This window comes from Somniosus microcephalus, chromosome 4 (assembly GCF_052327205.1).
Source record: "Somniosus microcephalus isolate GS21.2 chromosome 4, FLI_Smic_1.0, whole genome shotgun sequence".
Lineage (NCBI taxonomy): Eukaryota > Metazoa > Chordata > Chondrichthyes > Squaliformes > Somniosidae > Somniosus > Somniosus microcephalus.
This window is the reverse complement of record NC_140990.1, coordinates 331,212,283-331,235,169: the sequence shown is the minus strand read 5'-3', so window position 1 is coordinate 331,235,169 and position 22,887 is coordinate 331,212,283. Positions and strand designations below refer to the sequence as shown.

The 22,887-nt window shown below is 47.7% G+C and overlaps 1 protein-coding gene across 1 annotated transcript in view; it reads right to left on the bottom strand.

Annotated features, from left to right (window-relative positions):
* Nucleotides 1-11,230, bottom strand: part of LOC147120682 (rab GTPase-activating protein 1-like) — a 335,058-nt gene extending 323,828 nt beyond the window's left edge. Inside the window, exon 1 of the mRNA XM_085986863.1 lies at nucleotides 11,223-11,230. The gene's annotated coding sequence lies outside the window, so the exon portion shown is untranslated. The remainder of the gene's footprint in view (nucleotides 1-11,222) is intronic.
* Between the last annotated feature and the right edge of the window lie 11,657 nt (nucleotides 11,231-22,887).

The window sequence follows — 22,887 nt, the reverse complement described above, 5'->3', positions numbered from 1 at the left end:
AGTGCAATTCTATATACAGGCCACGCACACACACGTAACACTGAAATACAGGAACAGTGCGATTCTATATACAGGCCATGCACACACACACGTGATACTGAAACACATGAACAGTGCGAGTCTATATACAGGCCACACACACACACGACACTGTAACACAGGAACAGTGCGATTCTATATACAGGCCACACACACACACGTGACACTGAAACACAGGATCTGTGTGATTCTATAAACAAGCCACACACACACATGACACCGAATCACAGGAATAGTGCGATTCTATATACAGGCCACACACACACATGACACTGAATCACAGGAACAGTGCAATTCTATACACAGGCCACGCACACACACGTGACACTGAAACACAGGAACAGATCGATTCTATATACAGGCCACGCACACACACACGTGACACTGAAACACAAGAACAGTGCAATTCTATATACAGGCCACGCACACACACGTAACACAGAAACACAGGAACAGTGCAATTCTATATACAGACCATGCACACACACACGTGATACTGACATGAACAGTGCGATTCCATATACAGGCCACGCGCACACACACACGTGACACTGAAACACATCAACAGTGCCAGTCTATCTACAGGCCACACACACACACGACACAAACACATAAACAGTGCGATTCTATATACAGGCCACAAACACACACGTGACACAATCACAGGAACAGAGGATTCTATATACAAGCCACACACACACACGTGACACTGAAACACAGGAACAGTGCAATTCTATATACAGGCCACACACACACACGTGACACCGAAACACAGGAACAGAGCGATTCTATATACAGGCCACACACACACACACGTGACACTGAAACACAGGAACAGTGCGATTCTATATACAGGCCACGCACACACACACGTGACACTGAAAAACAGGAACTGTGCGATTCTATATACAGGCCAAACACACACACACGTAACACTGAAACACAGGAACAGTGCGATTTTATATACAGGCCACGCACGCACACGTGACTCTGAATCACAGGAACAGTGTGATTCTATATACAGGCCATGCACACTCACCCACACACACATGACAGTGAAACACATGAACAGTGCGATTCTATATACAGGCCCAGTGCGATTCTATATACAGGCCACGCACACACACGTGACACTGAAACACAGGAACAGTGCAATTCTATATACAGGCCACGCACACACACACACAGATGTGACACAAACACAGGAACAGTGCGATTCTACACACAGGCCACACACAGAAACAACACTGAATCACAGGAACAGTGCGATTCTATACACAGGCCACACACACACACACACACACGTGACACAAACACAGGAACAGTGCGATTCTATATACAGGCCACGCACACAGACACGTGGCACTGAAACACAGGAACCGTGTGATTCTATATACAGGCAACGCACACACACGTGACACTGAAACACAGGAACAGTGCAATTCTATATACAGGCCACGTGCACACACACATGACACTGAAACACAGGAACAGTGTGATTCTAAATACAGGCCACACACACACACGTGACACTGAAACACAGGAACAGTGTGATTCTATACACAGGCCACGCACACACACGACACTGAAACACAGGAACAGTGCGATTCTATATACAGGCCCAGTGCGATTCTATATACAGGCCATGCACACACACGTGACACTGAAACACAGGAACAGTGCAATTCTATATACAGGCCACGCACACACACACACGACACTGAAACACAAGAACAGTGCAATTCTATATACAGGCCACGCACACACACGTAACACTGAAACACAGGAACAGTGCAATTCTATATACAGGCCATGCACACACACACGTGATACTGAAACACATGAACAGTGCGATTCCATATACAGGCCACGCACACACACACGTGACACTGAAACACATCAACAGTGCGAGTCTATACACAGGCCACGCACACACACGACACTGAAACACAGGAACAGTGCGATTCTATATACAGGCCCAGTGTGATTCTATATACAGGCCATGCACACACTCACGTGACACAAACACATGAACAGTGCGATTCTATATACAGGCCACAAACACACACATGACACAATCACAGGAACAGAGGATTCTATATACATGCCACACACACATACGTGACACTGAAACACAGGATCTGTGTGATTCTATAAACAAGCCACACACACACATGACACCGAATCACAGGAATAGTGCGATTCTATATACAGGCCACACACACACGACACTGAATCACAGGAACAGTGCAATTCTATACACAGGCCACGCACACACACGTGACACTGAAACACAGGAACAGATCGATTCTATATACAGGCCACGCACACACACACGTGACACTGAAACACATGAACAGTGCGAGTCTATATACAGGCCACACACACACACGACACTGAAACACAGGAACAGTGCGATTCTATATACAGGCCACGCACACACACACGACACTGAAACACAAGAACAGTGCAATTCTATATACAGGCCACGCACACACACGTAACACAGAAACACAGGAAGTGCAATTCTATATACAGGCCATGCACACACACACGTGATACTGACATGAACAGTGCGATTCCATATACAGGCCACGCGCACACACACACGTGACACTGAAACACATCAACAGTGCCAGTCTATCTACAGGCCACACACACACACGACACTGAAACACATGAACAGTGCGATTCTATATACAGGCCACAAACACACACATGACACAATCACAGGAACAGAGGATTCTATATACATGCCACACACACATACGTGACACTGAATCACAGGAACAGAGCGATTCGATATACAAGCCACACACACACTTGACACTGAATCACAGGAACAGTGCCATTCTATATACAGGCCACACACACACTTGATCATAGGAACAGAGCGATTCTACATACAGGCCACACACACACACGTGACACTGAAACTCAGGAACAGTGCGATTCTATATACAGGCCACGCACACACACGTGACACGGAAACACAGGAACAGTGCGATTCTATATACAGGCCACGCACACACACACGTGACACTGAAACACAGGAACTGTGCGATTCTATATACAGGCCAAACACACACACGTGACACTGAAACACAGGAACTGTGCGATTCTATATACAGGCCAAACACACACACACGTAACACTGAAACACAGGAACAGTGCGATTCTATATACCGGCCACACACACACACGTGACACAAACACAGGAACAGTGCAATTCTATATACAGGCCACACACACGTGACACTGAATCATAGGAACAGTGTGATTCTACATACAGGCCACACACAAACACACACACGTGACACTGAAACACAGGAACAGAGCGATTCTATACAGAAGCCACGCACACACACGTGACACTGAAACACAGGAACAGCACGATTCTATATACAGGCCACGCACACACACGTGACACTGACTCACAGGAACAGGTTGATTTTATATACAGGCCACGCACACACACGTGACTCTGAATCACAGGAACAGTGTGATTCTATATACAGGCCACGCACACACACGTGACTCTGAATCACAGGAACGGTGTGATTCTATATACAGGCCATGCACACACACCCACACACACATGACAGTGAAACACAGGAGCAGTGTGATTCTATATACAGGCCCAGTGCGATTCTATATACAGGCCACGCACACACACGTGGCACTGAAACACAGGAACAGTGCAATTCTATATACAGGCCACGCACACACGAGACACTGAATCACAGGAACAGTGCGATTCTATATACAGGCCACGCACACACACACGTGACACTGAAACACATGAACAGTGCGATTCTATATACAGGCCACACACACACGACACTGAATCACAGGAACAGTGCAATTCTATACACAGGCCACGCACACACACGTAACACAGAAACACAGGAACAGTGCAATTCTATATACAGACCATGCACACACACACGTGATACTGACATGAACAGTGCGATTCCATATACAGGCCACGCGCACACACACACGTGACACTGAAACACATCAACAGTGCCAGTCTATCTACAGGCCACACACACACACGACACTGAAACACATAAACAGTGCGATTCTATATACAGGCCACGCACACACACACGACACTGAAACACAAGAACAGTGCAATTCTATATACAGGCCACGCACACACACGTAACACAGAAACACAGGAACAGTGCAATTCTATATACAGACCATGCACACACACACGTGATACTGACATGAACAGTGCGATTCCATATACAGGCCACGCGCACACACACACGTGACACTGAAACACATCAACAGTGCCAGTCTATCTACAGGCCACACACACACACGACACTGAAACACATAAACAGTGCGATTCTATATACAGGCCACAAACACACACGTGACACAATCACAGGAACAGAGGATTCTATATACAAGCCACACACACACACGTGACACTGAAACACAGGAACAGTGCAATTCTATATACAGGCCACACACACACACGTGACACCGAAACACAGGAACAGAGCGATTCTATATACAGGCCACACACACACACACGTGACACAAACACAGGAACAGTGCGATTCTATATACAGGCCACGCACACACACACGTGACACTGAAAAACAGGAACTGTGCGATTCTATATACAGGCCAAACACACACACACGTAACACTGAAACACAGGAACAGTGCGATTTTATATACAGGCCACGCACGCACACGTGACTCTGAATCACAGGAACAGTGTGATTCTATATACAGGCCATGCACACTCACCCACACACACATGACAGTGAAACACATGAACAGTGCGATTCTATATACAGGCCCAGTGCGATTCTATATACAGGCCACGCACACACACGTGACACTGAAACACAGGAACAGTGCAATTCTATATACAGGCCACGCACACACACACACAGATGTGACACAAACGCAGGAACAGTGCGATTCTACACACAGGCCACACACAGAAACAACACTGAATCACAGGAACAGTGCGATTCTATACACAGGCCACACACACACACACACACACGTGACACAAACACAGGAACAGTGCGATTCTATATACAGGCCACGCACACAGACACGTGGCACTGAAACACAGGAACCGTGTGATTCTATATACAGGCAACGCACACACACGTGACACTGAAACACAGGAACAGTGCAATTCTATATACAGGCCACGTGCACACACACATGACACTGAAACACAGGAACAGTGTGATTCTAAATACAGGCCACACACACACACGTGACACTGAAACACAGGAACAGTGTGATTCTATACACAGGCCACGCACACACACGACACTGAAACACAGGAACAGTGCGATTCTATATACAGGCCCAGTGCGATTCTATATACAGGCCATGCACACACACGTGACACTGAAACACAGGAACAGTGCAATTCTATATACAGGCCACGCACACACACACACGACACTGAAACACAAGAACAGTGCAATTCTATATACAGGCCACGCACACACACGTAACACTGAAACACAGGAACAGTGCAATTCTATATACAGGCCATGCACACACACACGTGATACTGAAACACATGAACAGTGCGATTCCATATACAGGCCACGCACACACACACGTGACACTGAAACACATCAACAGTGCGAGTCTATACACAGGCCACGCACACACACGACACTGAAACACAGGAACAGTGCGATTCTATATACAGGCCCAGTGTGATTCTATATACAGGCCATGCACACACTCACGTGACACAAACACATGAACAGTGCGATTCTATATACAGGCCACAAACACACACATGACACAATCACAGGAACAGAGGATTCTATATACATGCCACACACACATACGTGACACTGAAACACAGGATCTGTGTGATTCTATAAACAAGCCACACACACACATGACACCGAATCACAGGAATAGTGCGATTCTATATACAGGCCACACACACACGACACTGAATCACAGGAACAGTGCAATTCTATACACAGGCCACGCACACACACGTGACACTGAAACACAGGAACAGATCGATTCTATATACAGGCCACGCACACACACACGTGACACTGAAACACATGAACAGTGCGAGTCTATATACAGGCCACACACACACACGACACTGAAACACAGGAACAGTGCGATTCTATATACAGGCCACGCACACACACACGACACTGAAACACAAGAACAGTGCAATTCTATATACAGGCCACGCACACACACGTAACACAGAAACACAGGAAGTGCAATTCTATATACAGGCCATGCACACACACACGTGATACTGACATGAACAGTGCGATTCCATATACAGGCCACGCGCACACACACACGTGACACTGAAACACATCAACAGTGCCAGTCTATCTACAGGCCACACACACACACGACACTGAAACACATGAACAGTGCGATTCTATATACAGGCCACAAACACACACATGACACAATCACAGGAACAGAGGATTCTATATACATGCCACACACACATACGTGACACTGAATCACAGGAACAGAGCGATTCGATATACAAGCCACACACACACTTGACACTGAATCACAGGAACAGTGCCATTCTATATACAGGCCACACACACACTTGATCATAGGAACAGAGCGATTCTACATACAGGCCACACACACACACGTGACACTGAAACACAGGAACAGTGCAATTCTATATACAGGCCACGCACACACACACACGACACTGAAACACAAGAACAGTGCAATTCTATATACAGGCCACGCACACACACGTAACACTGAAACACAGGAACAGTGCAATTCTATATACAGGCCATGCACACACACACGTGATACTGAAACACATGAACAGTGCGATTCCATATACAGGCCACGCACACACACACGTGACACTGAAACACATCAACAGTGCGAGTCTATACACAGGCCACGCACACACACGACACTGAAACACAGGAACAGTGCGATTCTATATACAGGCCCAGTGTGATTCTATATACAGGCCATGCACACACTCACGTGACACAAACACATGAACAGTGCGATTCTATATACAGGCCACAAACACACACATGACACAATCACAGGAACAGAGGATTCTATATACATGCCACACACACATACGTGACACTGAAACACAGGATCTGTGTGATTCTATAAACAAGCCACACACACACATGACACCGAATCACAGGAATAGTGCGATTCTATATACAGGCCACACACACACGACACTGAATCACAGGAACAGTGCAATTCTATACACAGGCCACGCACACACACGTGACACTGAAACACAGGAACAGATCGATTCTATATACAGGCCACGCACACACACACGTGACACTGAAACACATGAACAGTGCGAGTCTATATACAGGCCACACACACACACGACACTGAAACACAGGAACAGTGCGATTCTATATACAGGCCACGCACACACACACGTGACACTGAAACACATGAACAGTGCGAGTCTATATACAGGCCACGCACACACACACGACACTGAAACACAAGAACAGTGCAATTCTATATACAGGCCACGCACACACACGTAACACAGAAACACAGGAAGTGCAATTCTATATACAGGCCATGCACACACACACGTGATACTGACATGAACAGTGCGATTCCATATACAGGCCACGCGCACACACACACGTGACACTGAAACACATCAACAGTGCCAGTCTATCTACAGGCCACACACACACACGACACTGAAACACATGAACAGTGCGATTCTATATACAGGCCACAAACACACACATGACACAATCACAGGAACAGAGGATTCTATATACATGCCACACACACATACGTGACACTGAATCACAGGAACAGAGCGATTCGATATACAAGCCACACACACACTTGACACTGAATCACAGGAACAGTGCCATTCTATATACAGGCCACACACACACTTGATCATAGGAACAGAGCGATTCTACATACAGGCCACACACACACACGTGACACTGAAACTCAGGAACAGTGCGATTCTATATACAGGCCACGCACACACACGTGACACGGAAACACAGGAACAGTGCGATTCTATATACAGGCCACGCACACACACACGTGACACTGAAACACAGGAACTGTGCGATTCTATATACAGGCCAAACACACACACGTGACACTGAAACACAGGAACTGTGCGATTCTATATACAGGCCAAACACACACACACGTAACACTGAAACACAGGAACAGTGCGATTCTATATACCGGCCACACACACACACGTGACACAAACACAGGAACAGTGCAATTCTATATACAGGCCACACACACGTGACACTGAATCATAGGAACAGTGTGATTCTACATACAGGCCACACACAAACACACACACGTGACACTGAAACACAGGAACAGAGCGATTCTATACAGAAGCCACGCACACACACGTGACACTGAAACACAGGAACAGCACGATTCTATATACAGGCCACGCACACACACGTGACACTGACTCACAGGAACAGGTTGATTTTATATACAGGCCACGCACACACACGTGACTCTGAATCACAGGAACAGTGTGATTCTATATACAGGCCACGCACACACACGTGACTCTGAATCACAGGAACGGTGTGATTCTATATACAGGCCATGCACACACACCCACACACACATGACAGTGAAACACAGGAGCAGTGTGATTCTATATACAGGCCCAGTGCGATTCTATATACAGGCCACGCACACACACGTGGCACTGAAACACAGGAACAGTGCAATTCTATATACAGGCCACGCACACACGAGACACTGAATCACAGGAACAGTGCGATTCTATATACAGGCCACGCACACACACACGTGACACTGAAACACATGAACAGTGCGATTCTATATACAGGCCACACACACACGACACTGAATCACAGGAACAGTGCAATTCTATACACAGGCCACGCACACACACGTGACACTGAAACACAGGAACAGAGCGATTCTATATACAGGCCACGCACACACACACGTGACACTGAAACACATGAACAGTGCGAGTCTATATACAGGCCACACACACACACGACACTGAAACACAGGAACAGTGCGATTCTATATACAGGCCCAGTGCGATTCTATATACAGGCCATGCACACACACGACACTGAAACACAGGAACAGTGCAATTTTATATACAGGCCACGCACACACACGTAACACTGAATCACAGGAACAGTGCGATTCTATATACAGGCCATGCACACACACACGACACTGAAACACAAGAACAGTGCAATTCTATATACAGGCCACGCGCACACACACGTAACACTGAAACACAGGAACAGTGCAATTCTATATACAGGCCATGCACACACACACACGTGATACTGAAGCACAGGAACAGTGCGATTCTATATACAGGCCACACACACACACGACACTGAATCACAGGAACAGTGCGATTCTATACGCAGGCCACGCACACACACATGACACAAACACAGGAACGTGCGATTCTATACACAGGACACACACACACACACACACACACACACACGACTCTGAATCACAGGAACAGTGTGATTCTATATACAGGCAATGCACACACACGTGACACTGAAACACAGGAACAGTATGATTCTATACATAGGCCACGCACACACACGTGACACAAACACAGGAACAGTGCAATTCTATATACAGGCCACGCACACACACACATGACACTGAATCACAGGAACAGTACGATTCTATATAAAGGCCACACACACACGTGACACTGAATCATAGGAACAGTGCGATTCTATATACAGGCCACACACAAACACACACACGTGACACTGAAACACAGGAACAGTGCGATTCTATATCGAAGCCACGCACACACACGTGACACTGAATTACAGGAACAGTGCGATTCTATATACAGGCCAGGCGCACACACACGTGACACTGAAACACAGGAACAGTGCGATTCTATATACAGGCCAGGCACACACACGTGACACTGAAACACAGGAACAGTGCGATTCTATATACAGGCCAGGCACACACACGTGACACTGAAACACAGGAACAGTGCGATTCTATATACAGGCCACGCACACACACGTGACACTGAATCACAGGAACAGTGCAATTCTATATACATGCCACACACGCATACGTGACACTGAATCACAGGATCAAAGCGATTCTATATACAAGCCACACACACACGTGACACTGAATCACAGGAACGGTGCGATTCTATATACATGCCACACACGCATACGTGACACTGAATCACAGGAACAGAGTGATTCTATATACAAGCCACACACACACACACACACACACGATACACTGAATCACAGGAACAGTGCCATTCTATATACAGGCCACACACACACGACACTGAATCATAGGAACAGTGCCATTCTATATACAGGCCACGCATACACACGTGACACTGAAACACAGGAACAGTGCGATTCTATATACCGGCCACACACACACACGTGACACTGAAACACAGGAACAGTACAATTCTATATACAGGCCACGCACACACACGTGTCACTGAATCACAGGAACAGTGCCATTCTATATACAGACCACACACACACACGTAACACTGAATCACAGGAACAGTGTGATTATATATACAGGCCACACACACACACGTGACTCTGAATCACAGGAACAGTGTGATTCTATATACAGGCCACGCACACACACGTGACTCTGAATCACAGGAACAGTGTGATTCTATATACAGGCCATGCACACACACCCACACACACGTGACAGTGAAACACAGGAACAGAGCGATTCTATATACAGGCCACACACACACACGGCCGCAGATGAATTCTGCTAAATACATAGCATTTTTGACAAGAGCTTTGGCAGAAGCACAACTTCTCCAACTGCAGATAAGAGGTTTGGAGCCCAGGACTTTATTTATTTTAATAATAAAATGGTGGAACATATTTTACACCAAGTAATTAGGGCTGCTTAACTGTGGCTGAAAAAAAGCACACAGAGATAACTGGGCAACATCTCACACTTGATCCTAAATTTCGCATCAAAGCCAATGTTCCTGGCAGGAATTCAACACAGTAGGAAGTGGGTTAGTGCATTGGGATTCTGTGCTGTATTTATCAGGTGCTGTATCCCCAGGTAGAAATCTCCACGGGAAGTGAGCTGCAATATCCTACCTTACAAATTTTATATAACGAATCCTGCCCATCTCCGTCAGTGTCCTTGAAGTAATCGTGGGCTGGGAAAGTCCGGTTAATATCACGGGTAATGACGTTTTCCTGAGCAGAATCCTGCATGTCAAATAAAAATAAATTAATGATCTCAGGCACTCGGGTTGGTTTATTCCCCCTCAGTACACTTCTTATGCCAGTCCAGCATACACAATATACATAAAACTAGCAGATCTCCCATGGCTCATGGTCAATCAGGGGATACGCTGCTTTATAACAAGAGGTGTGACCCACAGACTGTTACAGGAACTATGTGTGACACAGACAGGAAGTGTGTGCCGTATTCACAGCTTTTAATCCTAGGGGATCTTGTGTAGCGTTGCTCAGTGAATCCTCTCTTCATCTGATCTTTGTGTCTTCTTCATTCTGTCACCATGACCTCTCTGTGTCTCAACCTCTTTCTTCCCCCAACTTCACTTTTCTCTCACTCTGTCTTCCACGATATCTCTATCTCCCTGAATCACTCACTCTCTCTTACCTAGTATTTTTCTTCCACCCTATCCCCTGATAAATCTCGCTCTGAACCTACAATCAATCTCTCTCTCTATTTCCAATCTTTCTCTGCCCTCCAATCATTCTCTCTCCTGCAAACTCTCTCTGTCCTTGATTACTTCTCTGATGCCAATCGCTTCATCTCTGTCCCTGATGCGCTCTCTCTCTGTCCCTGATGCGCTCTCTCTCTGTCCCTGATGCGCTCTCTCTCTCTGTCCGATGCGCTCTCTCTCTCTGTCCCCGATGCGCTCTCTCTCTGTCTCTCTGTCCCCGATGCGCTCTCTTCTCTCTCTGTCTCTCTGTCCCTGATGCGCACTCTCTCTCTCTCTGTCCCTGATGCGCGCTCTCTCTCTGTCCCTGATGCGCTCTCTCTCTCTCTGTCCCTGATGCGCTCTCTCTCTCTCTCCCTGATGCGCGCTCTCTCTCTCTGTCCCTGATGCGCTCTCTCTCTCTCTGTCCCTGATGCACTCTCTCTCTGTCCCTGATGCGCTCTCTCTCTCTCTCTGTCCCTGATGCGCTCTCTCTCTGTCCCTGATGCGCGCTCTCTCTCTCTCTGTCCCTGATGCGCTCTCTCTCTCTGTCCCTGATGCGCTCTCTCTCAATTCAATTCAATTCAATTCAATTCAAATTCAATTCACATCGCTTTATTGGCATGACAAGTTACATCTTATGTTGCCAAAGCATCGGAAAACATTCATGTTTGTTCACAAAAATACAGATCTATCCATACAGTGTATAAACAGATATATCCCCGAGTGTATAAATATATACTTTCATATAATTTATATATACTCTTTTCTTACATTTACTGGTTGTCCCTCTGTTTATGGCAAGCTGTAACATAGTGTGCCGCTAGTGTTATGCAATTTCTCTCTTCCCCTAGTAGGTATGGGAGTTTTTGGTCGTCATTCAAATTTCTGAATTCCGGGCATATTTTTGTGAATTTTGGGTAGAAATTCTCCCTTATGCCCTGATATTTTCTACAAGCTGTGAGGAAGTGCATCTCTGTCTCCACCACTCCCTGACTGCAGTGAGAGCATATCCTGTCCTCTCTTGGTAGCCGGGTCTGTCTGTGTCTGCCTTTTTCGATCGCCAGGTTATGTTCACTAAGTCTGTACATTGTCAAAGTTTTTCTCAGTTTGCTATCCTTTACCATGGTCTGGTAATCAGCCATGTTGTATTGTCTGTTTAGGGCCAAGTAGCAATTGAGTTTGCTTTGGGTTTTTGTTGTTTCTGCCCAATATGACAGATTATTTTTCCTTTTGCTTAGCGACGATTGTGTTGGGTCGAATTCTTTGTGTTACGCTGTCACTGTCCTGGGGCTGGTTATTGTTAGTAGTTACTTCACTGAGTCCCAGGACTAGTTGACTGAGGGTATTCTTCTTTATGGTCCTCTCTTGGCATTTCAGGGCTTCGTAATGATAGCATTGGGGGTTGCTCATTTCAAGGTGTTTCCAAAATTTGGTGGCTCTTTTTTGGATAGTGATTATTAATGGATATTGGCCTAGTTCTGCCCTGCATGCATTGTTTACGGTTTTCCTTTGAGTCCAGAGGATACTTTTACAGAATTCTGCATGTAGGATCTCAATTGGGTGTTTGTCCCATTTTGCAAATTCTTGTTGTGTTAGCGGTCCCCACACCTCACTGCCATAGAGTGCAATTGGTTCAATTACTGATTTGAAAATTTTGAGCCAAATGCTAATTGGGATTTCTAATTGGTTTGATTTTTTAATGGCATAGAAAGCCCTTCTTGCTTTCTCTTTCAGTTCATTCACAGCCAGTTTGAAATTTCCCGTAGAACTGATTTTTAAGCCCAAGTATGTGTAGTTAGTGGTTTGTTCAATTTTGGTTGTTCCTAGTGTGAAATTTATTTTGGGTCCCTGATGTCTGGATCTTTGCTGGAACACAAGGACTTTGGTTTTTTGGGGATTTATTGTCATGGCCCAAGTCTGGCAGTATGACTCCAGCAGATCCAGGTTCTGCTGTAGACCCTCCTTAGTTGGTGACAGCAGAACCAGGTCGTGTCTGCATAGAGGAGGAATTTAACCTTGGATTCATATAGGGTGAGGCCGGGTGCTGTAGATTGTTCAAGTAGTTTTGCCAGTTCATTTATGTAAATATTAAAGAGTGTCGGTGAGATTGGCGAGCCCTGCATCACCCCCCGCCCCTGTGGGAAGTATTTTGTTTGTTTGTCTCCAATTTTAACTGCACATTTGTTGTTTGTATACATTGATTTAATTACAAAATATGTTTTTCCCCCTACCCCGCTTTTGATAAGTTTCAGGAATAAACCGTCATGCCAGATGGAGTCGAAAGCCTTCTGGAAATCTATAAAGCATGCGTAGATTTTGCTTTTGTTTTGATGAACGTGTTTGTCAATTAGGGTCTGTAGGGTGAAGATATGATCTGATGTTCTATAGTTTGGCAGGAATCCAATTTGGCTTTTACTCAAGACATTGTGCTCCTCAAGGAAGTTTATAAGTCTTTTGTTTATGATGCTGCAGAATACCTTCCCCAGGTTACTGTTTACACAGATGCCTCGATAGTTATTTGGGTCGACTTTGTCCCCACTTTTGTATATGGGCGTTATGAGTCCTTTGTTCCAGATATCAGGGAAGTAACCGACACTCAGAACCAAGTTGAAGAGTTTTAGGATAGCCAGTTTCATTTTATCGTCTGTGTGTTTAATCATCTCGCTTAGTATGCCGTCTGCCCCGCAAGCTTTTCCTGGTCGCAGGTCCTTGAGTTTTTCAAAAAGTTCTTTTTCTGTTATTATGGAGTCTAGCGGGTTTTGGTTATCTTTTATGGCCATTTCTAGCTTTTCCAGTTTTTTGCATATTTGGTGTTGCTCTGGCCTTAGTGTGTTTTTCTGGTATAATTTTTCAAAGTGGTTTTCCCATGTGTCTCCATTTTGAATGGCCAATTCGTCGTGTTGTTTTTTGTGTAATGTATTCCAGTTGTCCCAGAAACAATTGGAATCAATGGATTCCTCAATGGAGCTGAGTGAATTCTTAATATATTGCTCTTTTTTGGTTCTGACTGTATTTCGGTATTGTGTTAGTGTCTGACAATAAGTAAGGCGTAATTCCTCGTTTTCTGGATGTCTGTGTTTTTGGTTTGATATTTTTCTAAGTTTTTTCCTCATATTATGGTAATCTGGGTCAAACCATTTTTCATAGCTTTTTTGTTTTGGGTTTGTTCTTGCGAGCTTTCAAGTTTGACCTCTCTGTCCCTGATGTGCGCTCTCTCTCTCTGTCCCTGATGTGCACTCTCTCTCTGTCCCTGATGCGCTCTCTCTGTCCCTGATGCGCGCGCTCTCTCTCTGTCCCTGATGCGCGCTCTCTCTCTCTGTCCCTGATGTGCGCTCTCTCTCTGTCCCTGGTGCGCGCTCTCTCTCTGTCCCTGGTGCGCGCTCTCTCTCTGTCCCTGATGCGCGCTCTCTCTGTCCCTGATGCTCTCTCTCCCTCTGTCCCTGATGCGCTCTCTCTCTCTGTCCCTGATGCGCGCTCTCTCTCTGTCCCTGATGCGCGCTCTCTCTCTGTCCCTGATGCGCGCTCTCTCTCTGTCCCTGATGCGCGCTCTCTCTGTCCCTGATGCGCGCTCTCTCTCTGTCCCTGATGCGCTCTCTCCCTGTCCCTGATGCGCTCTCTCTCTCTGTCCCTGATGCGCTCTCTCTCTGTCCCTGATGCGCGCTCTCTCTCTGTCCCTGATGCGCTCTCTCCCTGTCCCTGTCCCTGATGCGCTCTCTCTCTCTGTCCCTGATGCGCTCTCTCTCTGTCCCTGATGCGCGCTCTCTCTGTCCCTGATGCGCTCTCTCCCTGTCCCTGTCCCTGATGTGCTCTCTCTCTCTGTCCCTGATGCGCGCTCTCTCTCTGTCCCTGATGCGCGCTCTCTCTCTGTCCCTGATGCGCTCTCTCCCTGTCCCTGATGCGCTCTCTCTCTCTGTCCCTGATGCGCGCTCTTCTCCCTGTCCCTGATGCGCTCTCTCCCTGTCCCTGATGCGCTCTCTCTCTCTCTCTCTCTGTCCCTGATGCGCGCTCTCTCTGTCCCTGATGCGCTCTCTCCCTGTCCCTGTCCCTGATGCGCTCTCTCTCTCTGTCCCTGATGCGCTCTCTCTCTCTGTCCCTGATGCGCTCTCTCTCTCTGTCCCTGCTGCGCTCTCTCGCTCTGTCCCTGATGCGCGCTCTCTCTCTGTCCCTGATGCGCGGTCTCTCTCTGTCCCTGATGCGCGCTCTCTCTCTCTGTCCCTGATGCGCGCACTCTCTCTCTGTCCCTGATGCGCTCTCTCCCTCTGTCCCTGATGCGCGCACTCTCTCTCTGTCCCTGATGCGCTCTCTCTCTGTCCCTGATGCGCTCTCTCTCTGTCCCTGATGCGCTCTCTCTCTCTGTCCCTGATGCGCGCACTCTCTCTGTCCCTGATGCGCTCTCTCCCTCTGTCCCTGATGCGCTCTCTGTCCCTGATGCGCGCTCTCTCTCTGTCCCTGATGCGCGCTCTCTCTCTCTCCCTGATGCGCGCTCTCTCTCTGTCCCTGATGCGCGCTCTCTCTCTGTCCCTGATGCGCGCTCTCTCTCTGTCCCCGATGCGCGCTCTCTCTCTGTCCCTGATGCGCCCTCTCTCTCTGTCCCTGATGCGCGCTCTCTCTCTGTCCCTGATGCGCGCTCTCTCTCTGTCCCTGATGCGCGCTCTCTCTCTGTCCCTGATGCGCGCGCTCTCTCTCTGTCCCTGATGCGCTCTCTCTCTGTCCCTGATGCGCGCTCTCTCTCTGTCCCTGATGCACGCTCTCTCTCTGTCCCTGATGCGCGCTCTCTCTCTGTCCCTGATGCGCACTCTCTGTCCCTGATGCGCTCTCTCCCTCTGTCCCTGATGCGCGCTCTCTCTCTGTCCCTGATGTGCTCTCTCCCTGTCCCTGATGCGCTCTCTCTCTGTCCCTGATGCGCGCTCTCTCTCTGTCCCTGATGCGCGCACTCTCTCTCTGTCCCTGATGCGCGCACTCTTTCTCTGTCCCTGATGCGCTCTCTCCCTCTGTCCCTGATGCGCTCTCTCTCTCTGTCCCTGATGCGCGCGCTCTCTGTCCCTGATGCGCGCTCTCTCTCTGTCCCTGATGCGCGCTCTCTCCCTGTCCCTGATGCGCTCTCTCTCTCTGTCCCTGATGCGCTCTCTCTCTCTGTCCCTGATGCGCGCGCTCTCTGTCCCTGATGCGCGCTCTCTCTCTGTCCCTGATGCGCGCTCTCTCCCTGTCCCTGATGCGCTCTCTCTCTCTGTCCCTGATGCGCGCTCTCTCTGTCCCTGATGTGCACTCTCTCCCCGTCCCCAATCTCTCCCCGTCCCCAATCTCTCCCACTCTCTGTCCCGATTCTCTCTCTGTCCCTAATCTCTCTGTCCCTAATCTCTCTCTGTCCCGATTCTCTCTCTGTCCCTAATCTCTCTGTCCCTAATCTCTCCCACTCTCTGTCCCTAATCTCTCTCTGTCCCTAATCTCTCCCTCTCTCTGTCCCTAATCTCTCCCTCTCTGTCCCTAATCTCTCCCTGTCCCTAATCTCTCTCTGTCCCTAATCTCTCTCTGTCCCTAATCTCTCTCTGTCCCTAATCTCTCTCTGTCCCTAATCTCTCCCACTCTCTGTCCCTAATCTCTCCCACTCTCTGTCCCTAATCTCTCTCTGTCCCCAATCTCTCACACTCTGTCCTGATTCTCTCTCTCTCTCTCTGACCCTAATCTCTCTCTGACCCCAATCTCTCCCACTCTCTGTCCCCAATCTCTCTCTGACCCTAATCTCTCTCTGACCCTAATCTCTCTCACTCTCTGTCCCCAATCTCTCTCTGTCCCTAATCTCTCTCTCTGTCCCCAATCTCTCTCTGTCCCTAATCTCTCTCTCTGTCCCCAATCTCTCTGTCCCTAATCTCTCTCTGTCCCTAATCTCTCCCACTCTCTGTCCCTAATCTCTCCCACTCTCTGACCCTAATCTCTCTCTGTCCCCAATCTCTCTCCCTCTCTGTCCCCATCTCTCTCTGTCCCCAATCTCTCTCTGACCCTAATCTCTCCCACTCTGTCCCCAATCTCTCTCTCTGACCCTAATCTCTCTCTGTCCCTAATCTCTCTCTCTCTGTCCTGATTCTCTCCCACTCTCTGTCCCTAATCTCTCTCTGTCCCTAATCTCTCTCTGTCCCCAATCTCTCTCACTCGCTGTCCTGATTCTCTCTCTCTCTCTGACCCTAATCTCTCTCTGTCCCCAATCACTCTCTCTCTGACCCTAATCTCTCGCTGTCTCCAATCTCTCTCTCTCTGTCCTGATTCTCTCCCACTCTCTGACCCTAATCTCTCTCTGTCCCCAATCTCTCTGTCCCCAATCTCTCTCACTCTCTGTCCCCAATCTCTCACACTCTCTGTCCCCAATCTCTCACACTCTCTGTCCTGATTCTCTCTCTCTGTGACCCTAATCTCTCTCTGTCCCCAATCTCTCTCTCTCTCTCTCTGACCCTAATCTCTCTCTGACCCCAATCTCTCACACTCTCTGTCCCCAATCTCTCACACTCTCTGTCCCCAATCTCTCTCTGACCCTAATCTCTCTCACTCTCTGTCCCCAATCTCTCTCTGACCCTAATCTCTCTCACTCTCTGTCCCCAATCTCTCTCTGACCCTAATCTCTCTCACTCTCTGTCCCCAATCTCTCTCTGACCCTAATCTCTCACACTCCCTGTCCCCAATCTCTCACACTCTCTGTCCTGATTCTCTCTCTCTGTGACCCTAATCTCTCTCTGTCCCCAATCTCTCTCTGACCCTAATCTCTCACACTCCCTGTCCCCAATCTCTCACACTCTCTGTCCTGATTCTCTCACTCTCTGTCCCCAATCTCTCTCTGACCCTAATCTCTCTCACTCTCTGTCCCCAATCTCTCTCACTCTGTCCCTAATCTCTCTCACTCTGTCCCTAATCTCTCTCTGTCCTGATTCTCTCTCTCTCTCTGTCCCTAATCTCTCCCACTCTCTGTCCCTAATCTCTCTCTGTCCCTAATCTCTCTCTGTCCCCAATCTCTCACACACTCTGTCCTGATTCTCTCTCTCTCTGACCCTAATATCTCTCACTCTCTGTCCCCAATCTCTCTCTGTCCCTAATCTCTCCCACTCTCTGTCCCCAATCTCTCTCTGTCCCTAATCTCTCACACTCTCTGTCCCTAATCTCTCTCTGTCCCTAATCTCTCTCACTCTGTCCTGATTCTCTCTCTGTCCCCAATCTCTCACACTCTGTCCTGATTCTCACTCTCTGTCCCTAATCTCACACTCTCTGTCCTGATTCTCTCTCTCTCTGTCCCTAATCTCTCTCTGTCCCCAATCTCTCTCTGTCCCCAATCTCTCACACACTCTGTCCTGATTCTCTCCCTGTCCCCAATCTCTCTCACACTCTGTCCTGATTCTCTCTCTCTCTGACCCTAATCTCTCTCACTCTCTGTCCCTAATCTCTCTCTGTCCCTAATCTCTCTCACTCTCTGTCCCTAATCTCTCACACTCTGTCCTGATTCTCTCTCTGTCCCCAATCTCTCACACTCTCTGTCCTGATTCTCTTTCTCTGTGACCCTAATATCTCTCTGTCCCCAATCTCTCTCTGACCCTAATCTCTCTCTGACCCTAATCTCTCTCACTCTCTGTCCCCAATCTCTCTCTGACCCTAATCTCTCTCACTCTCTGTCCCCAATCTCTCTCACTCTGTCCCTAATCTCTCTCACTCTGTCCCTAATCTCTCTCTGTCCTGATTCTCTCTCTCTCTCTGTCCCTAATCTCTCCCACTCTCTGTCCCTAATCTCTCTCTGTCCCTAATCTCTCTCTGTCCCCAATCTCTCACACACTCTGTCCTGATTCTCTCTCTCTCTGACCCTAATATCTCTCACTCTCTGTCCCCAATCTCTCTCTGTCCCTAATCTCTCCCACTCTCTGTCCCCAATCTCTCTCTGTCCCTAATCTCTCACACTCTCTGTCCCTAATCTCTCTCTGTCCCCAATCTCTCACACACTCTGTCCTGATTCTCTCTCTCTCTGACCCTAATCTCTCTCACTCTCTGTCCCTAATCTCTCTCTGTCCCTAATCTCTCTCACTCTGTCCTGATTCTCTCTCTGTCCCCAATCTCTCACACTCTGTCCTGATTCTCACTCTCTGTCCCTAATCTCACACTCTCTGTCCTGATTCTCTCTCTCTCTGTCCCTAATCTCTCTCTGTCCCCAATCTCTCTCTGTCCCCAATCTCTCACACACTCTGTCCTGATTCTCTCCCTGTCCCCAATCTCTCTCACACTCTGTCCTGATTCTCTCTCTCTCTGACCCTAATCTCTCTCACTCTCTGTCCCTAATCTCTCTCTGTCCCTAATCTCTCTCACTCTCTGTCCCTAATCTCTCACACTCTCTGTCCCTAATCTCTCACACTCTGTCCTGATTCTCTCTCTGTCCCCAATCTCTCACACTCTCTGTCCTGATTCTCTTTCTCTGTGACCCTAATCTCTCTCTGTCCCCAATCTCTCTCTGACCCTAATCTCTCTCTGACCCTAATCTCTCTCACTCTCTGTCCCCAATCTCTCTCTGACCCTAATCTCTCTCTGGCCCTAATCTCTCCCACTCTCTGTCCCCAATCTCTCTCACTCTGTCCCTAATCTCTCTCACTCTGTCCCTAATCTCTCTCTGTCCCAATTCTCTCTCTGTCCCCAATCTCTCACACTCTCTGTCCTGATTCTCTCTCTCTCTGTCCCCAATCTCTCTCACTCTGTCCCTAATCTCTCTCACTCTGTCCCTAATCTCTCTCTGTCCCAATTCTCTCTCTGTCCCCAATCTCTCACACTCTCTGTCCTGATTCTCTCTCTCTCTGTCCCTAATCTCTCTCACTCTCTGTCCCCAATCTCTCTCACTCTCTGTCCCTAATCTCTCTCTGACCCTAATCTCTCTCTCTGTCCCCAATCTCTCTCACTCTCTGTCCTGATTCTCTCTCTCTCTGTCCCTAATCTCTCCCACTCTCTGTCCCTAATCTCTCACACTCTCTGTCCTGATTCTCTCTCTCTCTGACCCTAATCTCTCCTACTCTCTCTGACATCTTTCTATGTTCCCAAATCTCTAACCAATCCTTTTTTGTCCCTCAAAACTGCTGCTCTCTCTACATTTCTCTCTCTGTAGCCCCAATCTCTCCCCCCCGGGTCAAAAAATCACCGAGAAAAGCAGCAGAGGTGGAGAATTCGGGCTGGGAGCTGACAACGGTAGCATGGCCCTAAAAATATAAAATTTAAAGATAAATATCATAGAAAATGTAAATAAATAAATTGAGGCAGGAATTTACAAATTTAAATGTCAAAACAAGAATATTCTCACACCAGCGGATGGTGCTAAATACACAAGTAGCCTCGAGCGATCAGCAGCTATTGTGACCAAGGGGGCACTACAGGTAAGTCAGCTCCGCTTACTGCGCCACCTACAGGCGTCACAACAAAATGTCACAGGTCGGTGTGGACATTTTAATACGGCAATCCCCACTGGAAATAATTACACAGCACTTTTCAATGAGCGCGAATTTAAATATATTGTATTGATAGAGACTGACACATATAATGCAAGAATTTATAAAGAACACTGGACAATATGTTGAATAATTATTGTGTGACGATCCTGGTCAACATGGCTCAGAAGTAAAGACCGCAGCCCTGATTTTAACCCTGTCCGCACAGTCAGGTGTTATTACGTAAAATTACATAGAATATACAGCACAGAAACAGGCCATTCTGCCCAACTGGTCTAGGCTGGTGTTTATGCTCCACACGATCCTCCTCCTGCCCCTCTTCATCTCACCCTATCAGCATATCCCTCTATTCCTTTCTCCCTCATGTACTTATCTTGCTTCCCCTCAAATGCATCTATGGTATTCGCCTCAACTACTCCTTGTGATAGCAACTTCCACATTCTAACCATTCTCTGAGTAAAGAAGTTCCTCCTGAATTCCCTATTGAATTTATTAATGACCATCTTATATTTATGGCCTATACTTTTGCAATAGGGGCGATGCGTTGCATTTCCTTCACATTTGCGCTCACTGCTGTTTTAACTCCTGGGTTTCCGGAAACATTGAGGCCATTAATACTGAAATGTCGGGGTCTGCTGACTTCATTCAGAGTCCAACTCCATTTTAACTTGAAATACAACAACAACTTACATTTATATAGCGCCTTTAGCATCGTAAAACATCTCAGGGCGCTTCACAAGAACGTTATCAAACAAAATTTGACACTGAGCCACATAAGGAGATAGTAGGACAGGTGACCAAAAGCTTGGTCAAAGAGGTAGGTTTTAAGGAGCATCTTAAAGGAGGAGAGCGCGGTAGAGAGTCGGAGAGGTTTAAGGAGGGAATTCCAGAGCTTAGGGCCTAAGCAACAGAAGGCACGGCCACCAATGGTGGAGCAATTATAACCAGGGATGCTCAAGAGGCCAGAATTGGAGGAGCGCAGATATCTCAGGGGGTTGTGGGGCTGGAGGAAGTTACAGAGATAGGGAGGGGAGGGGTGAGGCCATGGAGGGCTTTGAAAATAAGGATGAGAATTTTAAAATTGAGGCATAGCTTAACCGGGATCCAATGTAGGTCAGCGAGCACAGGGGTGATGGGTGAACGGGACTTGGTACAAGTCAGGACATGGCAGCAGAGTTTTGGATGACCTCAAGTTTACGGAGGGTAGAAAGTGGGAGGTTGGCCAGGAGTGCGTTGGAATAGTCAAGTCCAGAGGTAACTAAGGCATGGATGAGGGTTTCAGCAGCAGATGAGCTGAGGCAGGGGCGGCGTCTGGCGGTGTTACAGAGGTGGAAAAAAGCAGTCTTGGTAATGGCACTGATATGTGATCGGGAGCTCATCTTGGAGTCAAATATGACACCAAAGAAATATACCCAACAAAACCTGGCAGGACCGGGACCTGAAAAGGCCTGGTAAGAATCCATATTAACATTTTTTAGCATTTGCTTGTGGACCAGAAGGAGCAGGAGCATTTCAACTGCTCCCACAAGGAAACCTTAGGCCACCACGCCCCCTCACCCCCTCCCCCCCAAACCCCCCACCAATTGTGAATCCCTTCCGGACCCCACCCAGCCACCCCCAATCGACTTACCTCCG